Genomic DNA, 18,902 nt, shown 5'->3' with positions numbered 1-18,902 from the left:
ATTCCTCTGAAATGGAACCATTCCATTCCATTCCACGCTGTTTCAGAACCGAACACACCCTTGCATTGTTGTGAACTGTTGTCCATACACGGCCATACCGTTCCACTTACATCCAGCACTATATGCATCAGTCTGTCTCAGAGTCATTCAATATCACTGCTGAGATCTGTTCCCATTCTTATGCAGGCTGAAACTGCTGCGCCTTTACTCAAGTGGATGCAAAATGAGGCTAATGAGGCTGCTGTGAGGACGATGGTGCCGGCACCATCTTCCGAAAACCTCTACAAGCACGAGGCCATGGGCCAGCTGGGTGGTGACCTTTTAATGAATCTGGTATATTTTCTTAATCCACATACATGATTTCATTATTATCTGTTTAATTACTGTTGGCTTTGTCTAATGCTTACCAAAAGTTCAGAAACACTGCGTTTGCTTACAATCATCATACACTAATTTTTCACTTTTCATCTGTCTCATCCAAGATATAAACTGTTGATTTCCATTGGCTTGTTTTGTAATCATTTGCATTGTTGTCGACTGTTCTCTATGCACAACCCTATTCTTCCACTTACACCCGCACTATTTGCATCAGTCTATCTCATAGATTTATTAAATATCAATGATGAGTTCTGTTGCTATTCATATGCAGGATGAAACTTCTGTGCCTCTACTCAAATGGATAAAAAATGATCCTGATGAGGCTGCTGTGAAGACGATGGTGCCGCCACCATCTTCTGAAAACCTCCTCAAGCACAAGGCCACGGGCCAGCTGGGTGGTACCCTTTTCAGTAAGCAGGTATATTTTCTTAATCTTCATACATGATTTGATTTTTGTCTGTTTATTGCCGGCTTTGTCTAATGCTTACCAATAGTTCAGAAACACACACACCTATTCTTACACTTACATCCAGCACTATATGCATCAGTGTCTCATAGATTCATTTTATATATCACCGCTCGATGTCTCGTTGCTCTTCAATTTTCATATGCATCGAAATCCTAACCCTTCATTGGTCAAAAGGATTGCAACTGCTGTGATGAGGCATCTGCAGAGGCTGCCACCAAGTTCTTTATCGGCCAACCTTCTGGATGCTTATATAAGCTCAAGTCCAAGGACCAGCCGGGCCGTAACCATCCAAGGGTTCGGGTATATTTTCTTAAGCCACATATACATGCCATGATTTATGTCTGATATTATCACCGGCTCTGTCTAATGCTTTTTGGAATTCGGAAACACCAAATTTGCATGCTTATATTCATCATACACTAATTTTTCACTGTTCAGGTTGTAACATAGTGTTATGCACTCGCTTGGCAACATTTGCATTGCTCTGAACTATGCACTTTACACAACCTAATTCTTCCACTTACATTCAGCGCTACGCACCAGTAGTACCTCCCATGTTTCCTTCACCATCCCGATGCCGAGCTTGCGGGAATATGGCGGGCCCATGTACATACCCCGCATATAACACCTCCTATGGCTCTATCTACCTTTCTAGTAGCTCCTTCACAGAGTTACAGGTATGTATTCTCAGTGGTTTAGCATGAATTGGCATATAGTAAAGTCTTGTTTTTAGTCTTCCCGCTTCTTACATTTGTATCAATTTTCACATGCAGACTGTACCTTGTGAACTTCGTCCAATGATTAACCAGATGTGTCCGCATGAAGGGTCTTTCACTATGCATGGCAATGGCAAATTGATGAACACCTACACGGTCTATGAGGTGTATGTCTACAAGACGCAGGCCATCACATATTTGTATGGACATGATTGGAGAAAGTTTGCTTTTGACTACGGTCTGAAGAAGGGCGACGAGCTGAGGATCAGAAACTCAAACGGGCAGATATACGTAACTGCTTACAGAGTTGGAGACACTTCCAAATATATAATATGTAACTTTTTTCTACTCATATCTTTTGATAATCGTTTCCGAGCAGTTGTTCTAAACCATTCCCTCTGTTCTAGCTTGCTGGGTTTAACATGATCAAAGCTGCAGATCCCCTGATGGAACATGAGCGGATGTCACAAAGGGCAACCACACCAGCACCAGCACCGGCTTCCCACTCTCCTGCATCAGCACCGGTTCCTGTGCAGCTCCGTTTCATCGCATCTACCCAGCAGTCCCCTACATCAGCATTGGTTCCTGTAGAGGCCCCATATACTACACCTGCCCAAGGCTCCCGCATCAAGACTGGTTCCTCTAGCTGCACCGTTTATCGCACCTGCCCATCTCTGCATCAGCACCGGTTCCTCTAGAGGCACCGTTCGCACCTGCCCAGCAGTCTCCTGCATCAGCACCAGCTCGTGTACCAGCCCGAGGCTCTGCACCTGCCCGGCCCGGATCACCGAGGTCTCAGCTCATTGCTGTGGCCACCCGTGTGGTGACCAGGACGCATCTGAAGGCTATGTTCGTGAGTATATGACAGCATAACTGCTCTTATCTTGATGTCTTCTCTGCTCAAAGTCTCACATGGTTCGGTGCATTGGTGCCATTGACTAATTTTTGGTGGTATCTCTTGCTTTGAATCAGAAATTGCCTAAAAGTATCTCCAAGGATCTCAATGCTGGCCGAAGGGGCAAGATATCCCTCGTCATGGAGAGTGAAGGTCTCACCGTGGAGGGACGGTACTCCGTCGATCCACAGAGATGGCCGCTTGGTCATTACTTCCAGGTGGAAAAAGTTCATTGACGGTGCCAAACTTCGCATTGGATCAAAGTTGAAGGTCAAGATCTTTCGATGCCACTGTGACATGCTGGTCATAAAGTTCGCGGTTGTCTAGTTCTGTTGCCCCATGAGCCCTTAGCAAATGCATTTGTAGTTATACTTATATAAGGTTATCTTATCTGAACTGCTAATTAATTGTATGGGTGGTAAAACTCTGGCAAGCTTTTGCTCTTAGCAAGTATGTATGTATGATCAGCTATTAGGATAACTAATGTTTGTGTTCATCTTAATTTGCATTTTCGTTTTAGAAAAAAACTTAATTTCTATTTTGGCTGACCTGTTAGAGAACTATCAGATTGAACCCACAACATGATTCAAATAGATTCATTACACCGAGCCACATGTCTTGACCTTGCTATACACTACTTCCATTAATCAGTGCAAGAAGGCTTACCTGAGCTGCCTGAACCATGGCAGATTCGAATCCACCTTATCTATCTAGAAATACAACCTTTGCGTAAAGAGGATTTGCAGTATGGGGAGGCTGACATTGGGGACCCATGAGCCAAGAAAGTCGTCAACGTTTTAAAGGTGGCAGGAGATCGAAAGAAAAAATAAGCCAAAAATCAGTTGGTAAACAAACTCAAGAAAAGAAACATTTACCTTTACGAGAGGATGACATGCGGGACCCATGAGGCAGCGAGATCCTCAACTATTTCAAGGCGGCAGGGGATCAAAAGAAAAAAGGAAATAGCCAGAAATTAATTAGGGTCAAAAATAAATCCATCAAAGGAAACTTTTATTGTTCATAGAGGATGACATGTGGGACCGACTTGCCAGCTGCATCGTCATCGTTTCAAAGGGGGCAGGGGATCAAAAGAAAAAGGCAAATAGCCAGAAATTAGGGAAAAAAAATAAATCCAACAAAGGAAACTTTTATGGTTCATAGAGGATGACATGCGGGACCCATGAGCCAGCAGCTTCCTCAACGTTTCAAAGTCGGCATGAGATTGAAAGAAAAAGGCAAGTGACATAATATCAGGAGCCAAAAATAATCCAAGAAAAGAAACTTTATTGTACATAGAGGATGACATGCGGGTCCCATTTTGTAGCAGCGGTCTCAACGCTTCCAAGGCGGCACAGGACCGCAAGAAAAATGAAGTAGCCAGAAATCAGGGTGTGAAAAAAAATCCAAGAAAAGAAAGATTTCAATTGGGCTGTATCTCGACATCTGGGCCTTCGAACTATCCTGCTGGGCCTTTTGACTCGTACAATTTCAGCCCACTCCAAAACAGGAAAGGTCGGATTTTTCTCAAAAAAAAACAGGAAAGTCCTATGCTTCGCAAAAACAAAAAACAAGGAGATTCAACATATAAGTTTGTTTATGTAGATATAAAGATTTAATTTATCCGTTTGCAATAGCTCAGAGCGAAATACAACGTTTATTGTCTGCAAAATAAAATATCACATGTTTCTTGTACGGGGAGGCTGACATCGGGGACCCATGAGCCAGCAGCGTCGTCAACGTTTCAAAGGCGGCAGGGGACCGAAAATAAAAAAAAGCCAAAAATCAGTTGGTAAAAAAATACAAGAAAAGAAAACATTTATCGTTCTGAGAGGATGACATGCGGGACCCATGAGGCAGCAGCATCCTCAACGTTTCAAAGTCGGCATGAGATCGAAAGAAAAAGCCAAGTGACATAATATCAGGAGCCAAAAATAATCCAAGAAAAGAAACTTTATTGTACATAGAGGATGACATGCGGGTCCCATTTTGTAGCAGCGGTCTCAACGTTTCCAAGGCGGAACAGGACCAAAAGAAACATGAGGCAGCAGCATTCTCAACAATTCCAAGGCGGCAGGGGATCAAAAGAAAAAAAGGAAATAGCCAGAAATTTATTAGGGGTCAAAAATAAATCCACCAAAGGAAACTTTTATTGTTCATAGAGGATGACATGTGGGACCGACCTGCCAACAGCGTCCTCATCGTTTCAAAGGGGGCAGGGGATCAAAAGAAAAAGGCAAATAGCCAGAAATTAGGGGTCAAAAATAACTCCAAGAAAGGAAACTTTTATTGTTCGTAGAGGATGACATGCGGGACCCATGAGCCAGCAGCTTACTCAACGTTTCAAAGGTGGCATGAGATCGAAAGAAAAAGGCAAGTGATTAAATATCAGGAGCCAAAAATAATCCAAGATTTATTGTACATAGAGGATGACATCTGGGTCCCATTTTGCAGCAGCGGTCTCAATGTTTGTAATGCGGCTTGAGATCAAAAGAAAAAGAAAGTAGCTAGTAATTAGGGGGTGAAAAAAAATCCAAGAAAAGAAAGTTGATGGACATAGAGGATGACATGCGGGTCCCTTGAGCCAACAGCTTACTCAACGTTTCAAAGGGGGCAGGTGATCAAAATAAAAAGGCAAGCCAAAAATCAGAGGGTGAAAAAAACCAAGAAAATGAACTTTTATAGCACATAGAGGATGACATGCGGGTCCCATGAGCCAGCAGGTTCCTCAACGTTTCAAACGTGGCATGAGATCGAAAGAAAAAGGCAAGTGAAAAAATATGAGGAGCCAAAAATAATTCAAGAAAAGAAACTTTTATAGCACATAGAGGATGACATGCGGGTCCCATGAGCCAGCAGGTTCCTCAACGTTTCAAACGTGGCATGAGATCGAAAGAAAAAGGCAAGTGCCCAAATATGAGGTGCCAAAAAAAACTCCAAGAAAAGAAAGTTGATTGCTCATAGAGGATGACATGCGGGTCCCATTTAGCTGCAGCGGTCTCACTGTTTGAGAGGCGGCAGGGGATCGAAAGAAAAAGGCAAGTGACCAAATATCAGGAGCCAAAAATAATTCAAGAAAAGAAAGTTTTATAGTCCATAGAGGATGACATGCGGGTCCCATTTAGCAGCAGCGGTATCACCGTTTCAAACGTGGCATGAGATCGAAAGAAAAAGGCAAGTGCCCAAATATGAGGTGCCAAAAAAAACTCCAAGAAAAGAAAGTTTTATAGTACATAGAGGATGACATGCGGGTCCCATTTAGCAGCAGCGGTATCACCGTTTGAGAGGCGGCAGGGATCGAAAAAAAAAGGCAAGTGACCAAATATGAGGTGCCAAAAAAATCCAAGAAAAGAAAGTTTTATAGTACATAGAGGATGACATGCGGGTCCCATTTAGCAGCAGCGGTATCACCGTTTGAGAGGCGGCAGGGGATCGAAAAAAAAAGGCAAGTGACCAAATATGAGGTGCCAAAAAAAACTCCAAGAAAAGAAAGTTGATTGCACATAGAGGATGACATGCGGGTCCCATTTAGCAGCAGCGGTCTCAACGTTTCCAAGGCGGCAAGGGATCAAAAGAAAAAGGAAGTAGCCAAAAATCAGGGGGTCAAAAAAAATCCAAGAATAGAAAGAATTTTGGTTCATAGAGGATGACATGCGGGACCCATGATCCTGCATCGTAAACGGCTCGATCGGAGAACGTTGAACGAGATGGCGCGATCGAGAAAAAAAACAATGCCAGAGAGGCTGCCATCTGGGCCCTACATCCCTCGGCGGTGCGGATTTGCGTTGACTCGGCCGGCGAACCCGAGATTTCGAGATGCACCACGTCCCGGGCCACCATACGCGACGTTTTGGCCGCTTTCGTCGGGCTAGGTGGCCTCAAAAACGAGAAAAAAAAAGTTTTGACATGCACCACGGAGGGACCCAAAATCGTCGGCCATGGTACACCAGCAACCACGGCGCGACTTCAACTTCGTCGGCCATGGCAACTTTTCTTGTAGTGAGAGAAGGACCTGTAGCGAGCCAGTATGTGCTTAGTACATGCATCTTATCTTATCTTGTGCTTATTTCTGCTACATGCTGTTATCTGATCTCTACATTGCGTAATACATGTTTGAATAGTTAATTGTTGTAACTATGTTTGCAATGTTACCAGAATGCAGTTTTAATGAAGCAGTCATCATTAGAAGATAGTCGCCAAAAAAGGATCTGTAGCGACCCTGTGCAACATTATGATGTAAGTTTGTGCTTAGTACAAGTTCCATACATTGTCTTATTTATGCAACTTGTTATTATCTTATATCTACATTGCATAATAAATGTTTGCATAGTTCATCGTTTAACTCTTTTTGCATTATTATCAGAATGCAGTTGTGATGAAGCAATCTTCATTAGAAGTGAGGCCCACAAAAAGTTCTGATATTTCTTCTGATGCATCTTCTCATAGCCGTCAACCTAGACCATTGCTTTCATCAAACAGTAAATATCTCAAGGCTGTACTTTATAAAAGACATGGTATTGTTGCTTTAAGATCTGTAGCTGATATGTTGACAAAGAGTACACAAGATTCAATCAAGGCGATTGCCAAATGTCAACGTGTTATTGATGATGCTAATAGAAGTCCTCAATGATTCTATGTAATTTTTTTGTTTGGGCACATTAATTGCCTTGTAATTTTCCTACCTGTTTTATTTGTGTATGTAATTGTGTGTATCATTGATATCAGATTTTAGGCTCATGAAATGTAATGCAAGTTGACTAGTCAAACAAGTAGGGCACTACAACAGATTGGGCCGGCCCACTTACAGTAGTGTGGGACCCACTTTCATTTTGGGCCAGCCCACTTCTTTAGTAGGCCGGCCCGGTTACACGATAGTGGGATCCACATGCTTATTGGGCCGGCCCACTATCTTGTTGGGCCAGCCTATTTGCTATATGGTGGTCCCACATGGTAAATGGGCCGGCCCATTAACAGTAAGGTGGGACCCACCTGTGTTTTTGGCCCGGCCCACTATCTTGTTGGGCCGGCCCACTTGCTATATGGTGGACCCCACATACTAAATGGGCCGGCCTTTTAACTGGAAAGTGGGACCCATCTGTGTTTTTGGCCCGGCCCACTATCTTGTTGGGCCGGCCCACTTGCTATATGGTGGACCCCACATACTAAATGGGCGGCCTTTTAACAGGAAGGTGGGACCCACCTGTGCTTTTGGCCCGGCCCACTATCTTGTTGGGCCGGCCCACTTGATATATGGTGGACCCCACACACCAAATGGGCCGGCCCTTTAACAGAAAGTGGGACCCACTGTGTTTTTGGCCGGCCCACTATCTTGTTGGGCCGGCCCTCTTGCGATGTGGTGGACCCCACCTAGTAAATGGGCCGACCGTTTAACTGGAAAGGGGGACCCACTGTGTTTTTGGCCGGCCCACTTGCTATATGGTGGACCCCACACACTAAATGGGCGGCCCTTTAACAGGAAAGTGGGACCCACCTGTGTTTTGGCCCGGCCCACTTGCTTCTTGGGCCGGCCCAGTTGCTGTAAGGTGGACCCCACATGTTAAATGGGCCGGCCCATTTAAGTTTTGACCAGTCAACCTTAGAGGTTAGGCCCGGCCCACGTAACTAATGGACCAGCCCAGCTATATAGTTGACCGGTCAAACTATGTCAGCTGGCCCGGCCCGCTTAAGACGTGGCAGGCCTCGTGTGGGCCTACCATCTACCACGGGGTTTCAGCCGGTTAACGCCGTTAACTGCCAGTTAACGGCGTCTGCCACGTGTCAGTTTGCATGACGTCAGCAGTCAACGGGCTCCCGGAAACACTTGGGCAACGGTCCGATTTTCCGTGGCGGAAGGGCGCCCAAGCGCGACGGACCGAAAAAATCGTCGTAGGACTTTGCTTGACGCAGTTTCCACAACAGAACCCATATCGTCGGGTTAGGCCCATAGGCGACAAAAAATACCCCTTAGCGGACGATTTTGAGACGTTGTCTATCAGAACTTTTCTTGTAGTGATACCTGTAGTGAATGAATTGCTGGATGTGTTTCCTGCGGAATTACCTGGTATGCCACCAGATAGGGAGATAGAATTCACTATCGACCTAATTCCAGGAACAGCTCCGATTGCTAAGGCACCATACAAGATGGGGCCCAAGGAGTTGAAAGAACTTAAGGAGCAACTGGATGATTTAGAACAAAAAGGATTCATACAAGAGAGTGTTTCACCATGGGGATCACCTGTGATCTTTGTGGATAAAAGAGATGGAGGAAGAAGGATGTGCGGAGACTACAGGAATCTGAACAACGTCACAATTAAGAACAAGTATCCACTTCCAAGAATACAAGATCTATTTGATCAAGTTAGAGGCGCGGGAGTCTTTTCCAAGATTGATCTAAGATCCGGTTATCACCAGATAAAGATCAAGAAGGAAGACGTTCCGAAAACTGCCTTTGTCTCAAGGTATGGACATCATGAATACCTTGTAGTGCCTTTTGGATTAACCAATGCCCCAGCAATATTCATGAATCTCATGAACAAGATTTTCATGCCATATCTAGACAAGTTTGTCATCGTATTCATCGATGATATCTTGATATATTCCAAGAACAAGGCCGAACATGCTGAACATTTGAGGTTAGTGTTGCAAACACTAAGGGAACATCAACTCTATGCCAAATTTAGCAAGTGTGAATTTTGGCTAGATCAAGTGGAATTCCTTGATCATGTTATTAGTAAAGATGGAATAGCTGTTAACCCGAGTAAGGTAGCAGCAGTTCTAGAATGGGAAGCACCCAAGACTGTCAAGGAGATCCGAGGATTCCTAGGAATGGCAGGATATTATCGGAGATTCATTGAAGGATTCTCCAAGATAGCAGGACCCATGACGAAACTGTTAAGAAAGAACACACCTTTCGTGTGGTCAGAGGAGTGTGAGAAGAGTTTTCAAACTCTAAAAGAGAAACTCACCACAGCACCGGTGTTAGCAGTTCCGGAAGTTGGCAAGGATTACACCGTGTACTGTGACGCATACAAGCATGGATTGGGTTGCGTACTCATGCAAGATCGGAAAGTGATATCTTATGGATCGAGGCAACTCAGACCTCATGAAGTAAACTATCCAACACATGACTTGGAATTAGCAGTCGTATTTGCACTCAAAACTTGGAGACATTTTCTCTATGGAGCCAAGTGTGAGCTCTATACAGATCATAAGAGTCTCAAATATTTCTTCACTCAGAAGGAACTCAACATGAGGCAGAAGACATGGCTAGAATTGATCAAGGATTATGATTTGACCATCAATTATACTCCAGGAAAGGCCAATGTTGTAGCAGATGCCTTGAGTAGGAAGAGCACCGGAGGAGTGGAACAAGAAATCTCACCGGAGTTGAGAAAGGAAATAAGTCAAGCCCAAATACAACTTTGGGAGAAGGAAGCCCATGAAGGATTATCGGCGTTGCAAGTAGCCGATGAGTTAAATGTTAACCTGAAGAATGAGATCATGATGGGTCAGCTGGACGATCCATTCATCGTGGAGGAGATGAGAAGAATAGATGAGGGAAGATCATCAGAATTTCACCGAGGAGAATCTGGATCATTATGGTTCCAGAAAAGAATTTGTGTTCCGGATATTGCTGAAATTAAGGAAGTAATACTCCGGGAAGCCCATCAAACACCATACTCCATTCATCCGGGTAGTACAAAGATGTACATGGACCTAAAGGAGTTATTCTGGTGGAATAATATGAAGAGAGAGATAGCACAATATGTGGCGGAATGCCATACCTGTCAGAGAGTGAAGGCTGAACACCAGAGTCCGGCAGGAAAGTTACAACCTTTACCTATTCCAGAATGGAAATGGGAGGAAATAGGGATGGATTTCATCACCGGACTACCCATGACTAATAAAAAGAAGGACATGATATGGGTAGTCGTGGACCGGTTGACGAAGAGTGCACACTTTTTAGCGGTAAATCAGCAGGACAAAGGAGAGAAACTCATCGATCTTTACATCAAAGAGATCGTGAGTAAGCATGGAGTGCCCAAGAAGATAGTGTCGGATCGAGGATCCGTGTTCACATCAGCATTCTGGAAGCAACTACACGAAGCTTTAGGACCCAAGTTGGACTATAGTACCGCCTATCATCCCCAGACAGGTGAACAAACCGAGAGAACCAACCAGATCTGAGAGGATATGCTCAGGGCTTGTGCCCTAGATTTCGGAGGATCATGGGAGGAGCACTTGCCACTAGCAGAGTTTTCATACAATAATAGCTATCAAAGCAGCATCAAGATGGCACCGTTCGAAGCTTTGTATGGAAGGAAGTGTAGATCACCGATATGTTGGTATGAAGCCGGAGCAAGCAAAGAGTTCAACCCTGATTATGTCAAGGAAAAGCAACAAATAATTGACATTATCAGAGATAGGTTGAAAATAGCCCAAAGTCGGCAAAAGAGTTACGCCTATCAGAAGAGGAGAACATGGGAGCCACGAGTTGGAGACATGGTATATCTTAAGGTAAGCCCGATGAAAGGACTCCAGAGGTTTGGAGTAAAAGGAAAGCTCAGTCCTAGATACATCGGACCTTTCAAGATTTTGAGTCAAAACCGAGGGTTAGCCTTCGAGTTGGAACTACCGGGAAGGTTATCTCAGGTTCACAACGTATTTCATGTGTCGCAACTCAGAAAATGCTTGAAGACCCCAGATGAACCAGTATCACATGAAGAGCTTGAGTTACAACCAGATTTGACATACATCGAGAAGCCAGCAAAGATTCTCGAGGAAAACTGGAAACAACTTAGGAATCGAGCGATAAAGTACTGCAAGATACAATGGAAGCACCATCCCGAGAGGGAGGCCACCTGGGAAAAGGAGGAAGACCTGAGGAAAACATACCCCGAACTTTTCAGGTATTACAACCACAACTTCGGGACGAAGTTTTCTTTAAGGGGGAAAGGCTATAATATCCCAGGTTTAGGGACGATCGAGGGGTAGATTTTAGAAAGGGATGTGCATTGCATTGTAATTTACGGGGAAATTTCGCGCTTTTAAAACAAAACTGCATCGAAGGGGGACAGGTTTCTCTCTCGACACCTTACAGGGTTAGGGTTTCGAGAGTGCGATGAACTTGTTCCTACTTATTTAGATTAGGGTTTTGAGAAGAGAGAAGTGATATTACATTGAAATATTAAGTTGCATGATTGAATTATAGGTTAAGAAGTTGGAATGAATTCAAACCATATTTGAATTTGAATTTCAAATTCAAACATTAAATAATCATCACACAATTCAAATTCAAGATAATTTCACAAACAATTATCATTAAGCAAGCACATGAGTTATACATCAATTAAATTAAGCTCATTAAGAGAAACTTGAGCTTTATTGATCAACACACACATAATACATTGTCTTTACAATATTCAAATTTGAATTATGGAATTACAACACATTAAAAGAATTGTATGAATAGAAAAAGAAAAAGGAAAATTACAAGATATCTAAATGACCTAAACTACATTGTGATCTTCATGAATTCTTTGATCTTGATGATCTTGAGTTCATCCTGATCAGTACTTGATACCTGCACACATACACAATAAACAGATCATTAAGCCAAGTGGCAAAGCCACTTGGTAGGTTAGTAAATAAATGAAATGAAGGGGATATGATCAAGCTGCCGAGCTGATCCTCTCACAGCCCAAGTTTCCAAGCACCAGGTCACACACACACACACTAGCTGCTCACACAGCTAGTGTGCATGCACAACAGCAACACAGACACAGGGAGAGTCACCAAGTAGTGACAGGCACTGCTGTCGACCAAGAGAGCCATGAGAGGTTCATATATAACCTTTTCCACCGCCAAAACTCCAGCAGTTCATCAGCAGCAATTCACCAGGGTAAGTTCACCAAGAACACAAGAACAGGAAGAACAGCCACTGCTGTTCAACCTGCTCAAATAGCCACATAACCAAGAGGCATCAAGCTCACCAGGAGGAGCAGGGCAAGTAAATCAACCACAAGAACAACACAGAAGCAATCCTCTACACCAACAAACCATCTAGGAGCTGGAGTGAGGTATAAACAAGATCAACCTGAGCAAAACCCTGTTTTGCTCATAAATAAGCATACACTTGCATCACAGAAGCAAAGTGGGTATGAAACCCTGTTTGCATCATCATCTGGCTACTAAGCCATTTGGTGCAAGCAAACTGAAGATTAGCCAGAAGGAATTCACCAAGGGAACATTGGTGTGTCAGAATGGTGACACTACCAGAGAAATCCAACATGGATTTAATCCCTAACTAGCCATCCAAACTCACCTAGCACCACACAGCTAGTTACACCATCAGATTATAGACATCTAATTGTCTATTTTGTTTTCAACATCAAAAGCTATTGGTAATCCAGACATGGATCAACCAGATAGCATGAGAGAGTCATAACAACAGTCACAGAGTGGGGAGCTACCTTTGACAGCATCATAGTGCTGCCAGGGCCACCTCAACCCAAGCCAACACATAAAACCACCACATCATCATCCATTTGGATTCAGTAGAGGGCTAGGGTACCAACCAGTGGTTGTCATCCAACTAGCCCTAGCTAATTCAATTAAAATGATCATCACTGTGTCACAGTTCACATCATTCATCCATTTAGCAAGGCAAAATAAACAGATAAATGAAACAGACAAGCAACTAATGCACAGAGCCTGGCAGATGATCCAATGGATCATTGCAAGCATCAAATGATGCTTGAGCAAGCACCAGCACACACAGGCCAAGCCTGTAGGATGCACACATAGCACTAGATGAGCACCAGTTAGCAACAGAGAGGAGCACACAATTTCTCACAAGCAATTACTGATCAATTGATCAACAGAGCACCACTAGCTCTTGCTACAGATTGCCTCATCCAAGTACAGCAACAGGAAATAACCAGATACTGAAGAAATCCAACCATGTCATAACTGAATTCACAGATAATCACATAAATGATTTATGATTGTATCCAGTAGCACATCAAATGCTTGATGAAACACTGGATCATAATACACAAGCAAAGCACATATCAATTCATCACTGAATAACACTGATAAGCCAACAGTAATGCTCAATTGAGCATAATCATGAATTTGAGCACAAGAAATAGCACACAATGGCTCTGGCACTTGCAAAATTGCAAGAATGATAAACTGTCATCAGGCCAGGGCAATATAAATGAACACACTTGAGTGTCTGGCAAGCATAATAACATGAATAGAGGCACAGAGCTAGAATCAAGCAAGAAAGGCAAGCATAGGCAGGCACTGAGAATAAGAAATCTTGCACAGAGGCATGGCAAGGCTGCACACAGCAGGAGCACAAGCACTGGCATGGCCATGGCAACACTGGCCAAGGCCAGTGGAGCCCAGCAGCAGGAACATCATAGCGATGGCAAAGACAAAGAACCCGGCGCAGCAACAGAAGATAGCAACCCAATGAAGAAGACAACAACTAGCACAGCAACAAGACAAGCAGCATACGCTTGCACATTGAGCATGGCACGGCAGCGAGCATGGGCACAGCAAGCCTCTCCACGAGGTGGAGCAACCGTGGCGTAACTAAAGGAGGAGGAAGAAGAACAGGCACAGGAGAGTGAGAGAGAAGGGTGGTACACGTACCCGGGGCGAGCAGTCAAGCAGATGCGGCCATGGCGGCCACGGCGGCGCGCGCCGAGTGCTCGGTAGCACCTGGCCAGGCCAGGCCATGCCCCGACAAGCGCCGCAGCGCCCCACACCACCGCGGCGAGGCCCACGGCGGCGCCATCGCTTCTGGAACCCTGGGAGCAGCAGGATCGCCACGATCCCGTGACCCTAGCACCAGAGAGGGTCGAGGATGAGAGCACCAGGTCGCCCGCATCAAATCGACGTGGATAGATCGACGCGCCGTCAAGAGCCGCGTCGATTGCGCACCATGGCGGAGGCCAAGTCCGGCGGAGCTCGCCGGAATCGAGCGGCGACGGCGAGGGCGACGCAGGTCGCCAGAGCTCTAGGGTTAGGGTTAGGACACGGGCACGAGGTGGTGGGCGAGTGAGCGACCGCTCGGGTCAGTTGGACCCGAGCTGGTTTAGCCCAACCCACTGGGCCACCCTGACAGGTGGGCCCAGGGGCAAAAATGACCTTTCACAACTCAATAAAAACATGAAACTTTGAAATTCAATAGAAAATTGATAAAAGCTCTTAAAAATAAATTAAAAATATGAAAAAGGATCAGCATAAAATTCTCTATTTAAATAAAATATCAAAGAGAATTTTTGAAGACAATTAAGAATAAGTCCTATTTTAAGGATTTAAATAATGATTTAAATCACACATATTATTTTCAATAATAAAAATAAGTCCATCAATGCAATTGGACTTTCAAAACACCTTGACAATATTTCAAGGTTGTATTTACCCTAAATCAAGTATCTCCAAGATGTTCTTAGTATTTAACCTCTCACATAAAATTACAACGACATCGGAAGGGGGGAACAAACCCTAAAACTGGAATCATGCATAATTGCTTCTTTAACCATTGCCCTTATCGGACAATGATGCTATTTTCAGAGACAGAGGACAAGGGTCAGTCCACACCATCCAACTGCAAAACTTTGCAGTGTTCAGGCAAGTTCATCACTTGCTCATGTCATTTGAGTATTTCTATCAAATTACTTGCAAAGTATTATGGTTAACACTATTGCATAAAAATCAAAACCACTACTTTCATAACTATGAATATGACAATGTGGTGGGCAATGGAACCATGGATTGTGTTGATATGGTGGAGGTTCCATTGCAAGGGTTTATATCCATCTAGGATTAAACAACAAATGTCGTCAGTGATTCTTGTGCCGTAATACCCGTGTTAACCATAAGATCCGGAGTGGGACGGAGTAGTCAAAAGTGTTTCCACCTCTCGTTCATCAACGGATGCGCTCTACCATAGTACACTTGTAATCCAAGGGGGCAAGCGGTGAGGCTGGGGAGTCCTAAGTCCCCACGGCATAGTCCGTAGTACACTTGTCGCCCGAAGGAGCAAGCGGTGAGGCTGGGGAGTCCTAAGTCCCCACGGTATTGCGGTCTATGATGGGTTGCAGCTACCGGCATAGGAGTGTATGGTAGAGCCCAGCACTGACGTCGTGGTCGGGGTCCACCTTGAAATCTACAGGAATAATGGGACCGGCGTGGACCCAGGGTCGGGGCATGCAACAAAGGGTGGGTGTTCGAGGTAGCGGAGGAACATGATTGGCTAGACCTTATACCGGGCCTCACACTGAAGGAAGTGTGGACGGGAAAGCTGCCCGGTTGGCACCAAGGTTAAGATCTCTTATGGGTAAAGCAACACACCTCTGCAGAGTGTAAAGAACTGTGACCTGTCACTCCCTGTTCGGGATAAGGAGCTATGACAGCGGCCGGAAAGGAGCTCCATGAAGTTCTAGTAAACCGGTGAAGGCTGACGGACATAGCTCTTTGGAATAAAAGCAATCTCTTGAAGAAATGTTTATCAAAACCTGCATTGGTATTAGACTTTCTGGTCTAATATCGTAGCTAGTGTATTAAACACCTCTTATCTATAATGAACTTGTTGAGTACGCTCGTACTCATACCACTCTTAAATCCCATGCTTAGATTGTCTGAATCGTCTGGAGGAGGACTACGACAACAATGAAGGAGCCGAGATCATCGGCTATGAAGAACCAGACCTCTCTGGAGGTATCGAAGGCGTAGACTATCTCATCGTCTACGGATCCGGGGAGGCTTCCGGAGGAGATCAAGCCTGAACATCTCAAGTAGTATTAATAGCCGAGCAGCCCGAACCCTTAGTATTTAGCTGCTCGAGGAAATAAATGTATAACTTAATGAGACTCTTATATTGTAAGTTAAGTTGGGTTCGTCTCGAACCCAGGAGTATTCCTCTTAGGACCCAAGAGGAGCTCCGAGACGACATGTGTATGATATTTGTAATAATAAATGAATGAGTTATGGACCTGCTATGTTCTGTTGTACTACTCTGAGGGATGTAATATTTGCGGAATGGTACTTCGTGAATGTTATATCAACGACTGGCATACTACAACATGCAGTGGTATGCAGGGTCACCACACGCATCAGGGGACGGGGAAGCTCCACGGCTCGAGCAATAAAGAGGCGCTGACGGTGGGCTCGCAGCGCTGCGCGCTGCAGAGGAAGGAGAGGCGGGACCGCGCGCATGGCGACGGAGCTGCAACGCCGGGCGGTGCAGGTGCTTGAGGAGGGGACGCGGGAGGTGAGCGGGAGGACGCCGTGACGAGCTTGGCGTCGGCGGCCGGGGATGAGGTCGAGCGAGACGGAGGCGCGAGGCACTCACGTCGGAAGGGGGCGGCGCGGCAGGAGGTGCAGGGAGGTGGCGGCGGCCAGAGAGGGGGGCGAGGGGAGGCGACGCGGCGGCTCGGGCGGCGCCCGGGGAGGAGCAGCGAGGAGAGGGCGAGGCGAGCAGGCTTGGGTCGAGGTCTCCTCCGTGCGGGTGCGAGAGAGGATGAGAGTGGGGGTGGAAGGACCTGAACGGAAAAAGAAAAGAAGCCAGGGGAGGAAAGAGGCTGGCGGCGGGGGTGTCCTTGCAAAACGCCATGGAGAGCTGGTTGGAACCCTAGGGTTCCATCCGGGTGGGCTAGATTGGGCCGGGTTGGTGGCTGCCGGTTGGGCCACATGGCCTGGCCGGTTGGGGAGGTCTTCTCCCCTATTTTTATTTATTTAAAACATTTTGTTTTTTCTGTTTTGTTTAAAACTGTTGTCAAATAGATTTTGAGGACAACAAAATAAGCAGAAAACTATGTTTTAATAAAATAGGGTTTTAGTAAATTAATTTTTGGTTCAAAAGTATGCATGATGCCATGATGACTTGGAACGAGATGGAAAAACATGCGGCGAAGAAAAATCTGTTTAGGGTTTTTTTCGGGTCGTTACAGTGTGCCCCCCCAGGCGGCCACCAACCTCGATCTTCCACCTATTTATTCACGATCTCGGGAAAAACCTAAAAACCCGAGCCTCCATCCACGAAAAGTTCCGTCGCGGTCGCCATTGCAGAACCTTGCTCGAGAGGGTTCTGAATCTCTTCTCGGCACCCCGCCGGAGGGGGAGATCATCACCAGAGGCCTCTACATTGCCATGCCCGCCTCCGAAGTGATGCGTGAGTAGTTCATCCCTGGACTATGGGTCCATAGCAGTAGCTAGATGGTTGTCTTTTTCAGTTTGTGCCTCATGTTTAGATCTTATGAGCTGCCAATCATGATCAAGATCATGTTTATGTAATGCTACATGTTGTGTTTGCTGGGATCTGATGAATATTGAATACTATGTTGAGATCGATTATATATACTTGTCATATGTTATTTGTGATCTTGCATGCTCTCCGTTTCTAGTAGTTGCTCCAAGGAAATGCTCGTGACTCCAAGATGGAGTATTTATGCTTGATAGTAGGTTCATGCCTCTAGTTTTCTGGAAGAGTGACAATAATTTCTTAGAGTGTAGATATGTTGTTGCTACTATGGAGAAAACAACAATATTTTATCCAAGGGTGTTTCTATTGTTTACTTTACACACATTGCTTAATGCGATAATCTGTTGCTTGCAACTTAATACTGGAAGGGGTTCGGACGATAACCGGAAGGTGGATTATTAGTCATAGATGCAGTTGGATTACGATCTATGTATTATGTTGTAATGCCCAAACGAATCTCATAGTAATCATCTTGTCATGTATGGTCTTTATTATGTCAATTGCCTAGCTGTAATTTGTTCACCCAACATGTTATTTATCTTTATGGAGATACACCTCTAGTGAACTGTCGACTCCGATCATTTCTTTTACACTGATACAATCATCATGTTCTGTTTACTTTCTTCAAGCATTGTTCTCTTTAATTCCACTACAAGCATCTTTCCACACGATACGTTCAATCCTTTGTGTTCAGCAAAACCGGTGAGATTGACAACCTCACTGTAAGTTGGGGCAAAGTATTATGGTTGTGTTGTGTGCAGGTTCCACGTTGTTGCTGACATCGGTAGTGCACCCTGCCAATAGTCAGCTAGCAACACCTTCAGAAGTCGCGCATTTCTCCTACTGGTTGATTCAACTTTGGTTTCTTACTGAGGGAAAACTTGCTGTTGTGCTCATCATACCTTCCTCTTGGGGTTCCCCAACGGTGTGCAATCTGCGCTCATATATTACTTTTTTTCGTTGTCCTACGGGTCGATGTATGAGTGCAAGTAATAGGGATCATTCAGCTGCTCCGCAAATGGCAGATCGGGTACTCGCATGGACGCGGCTGCCAATTGCCATGGCTGCCTCCGGATCCGCTGCGATTGTCGTATTTTTGATTGTCCCGACGGTTATCGCGTCGGTCGTTGCGTCAATCGTCACGCTGGTCTGTGTAACCATCTGCGA

Source organism: Lolium perenne, chromosome 2, assembly GCF_019359855.2.
Source record: "Lolium perenne isolate Kyuss_39 chromosome 2, Kyuss_2.0, whole genome shotgun sequence".
Lineage (NCBI taxonomy): Eukaryota > Viridiplantae > Streptophyta > Magnoliopsida > Poales > Poaceae > Lolium > Lolium perenne.
The sequence above is the reverse complement of the archived record's forward strand: the minus strand, read 5'-3'. Positions refer to the sequence as shown.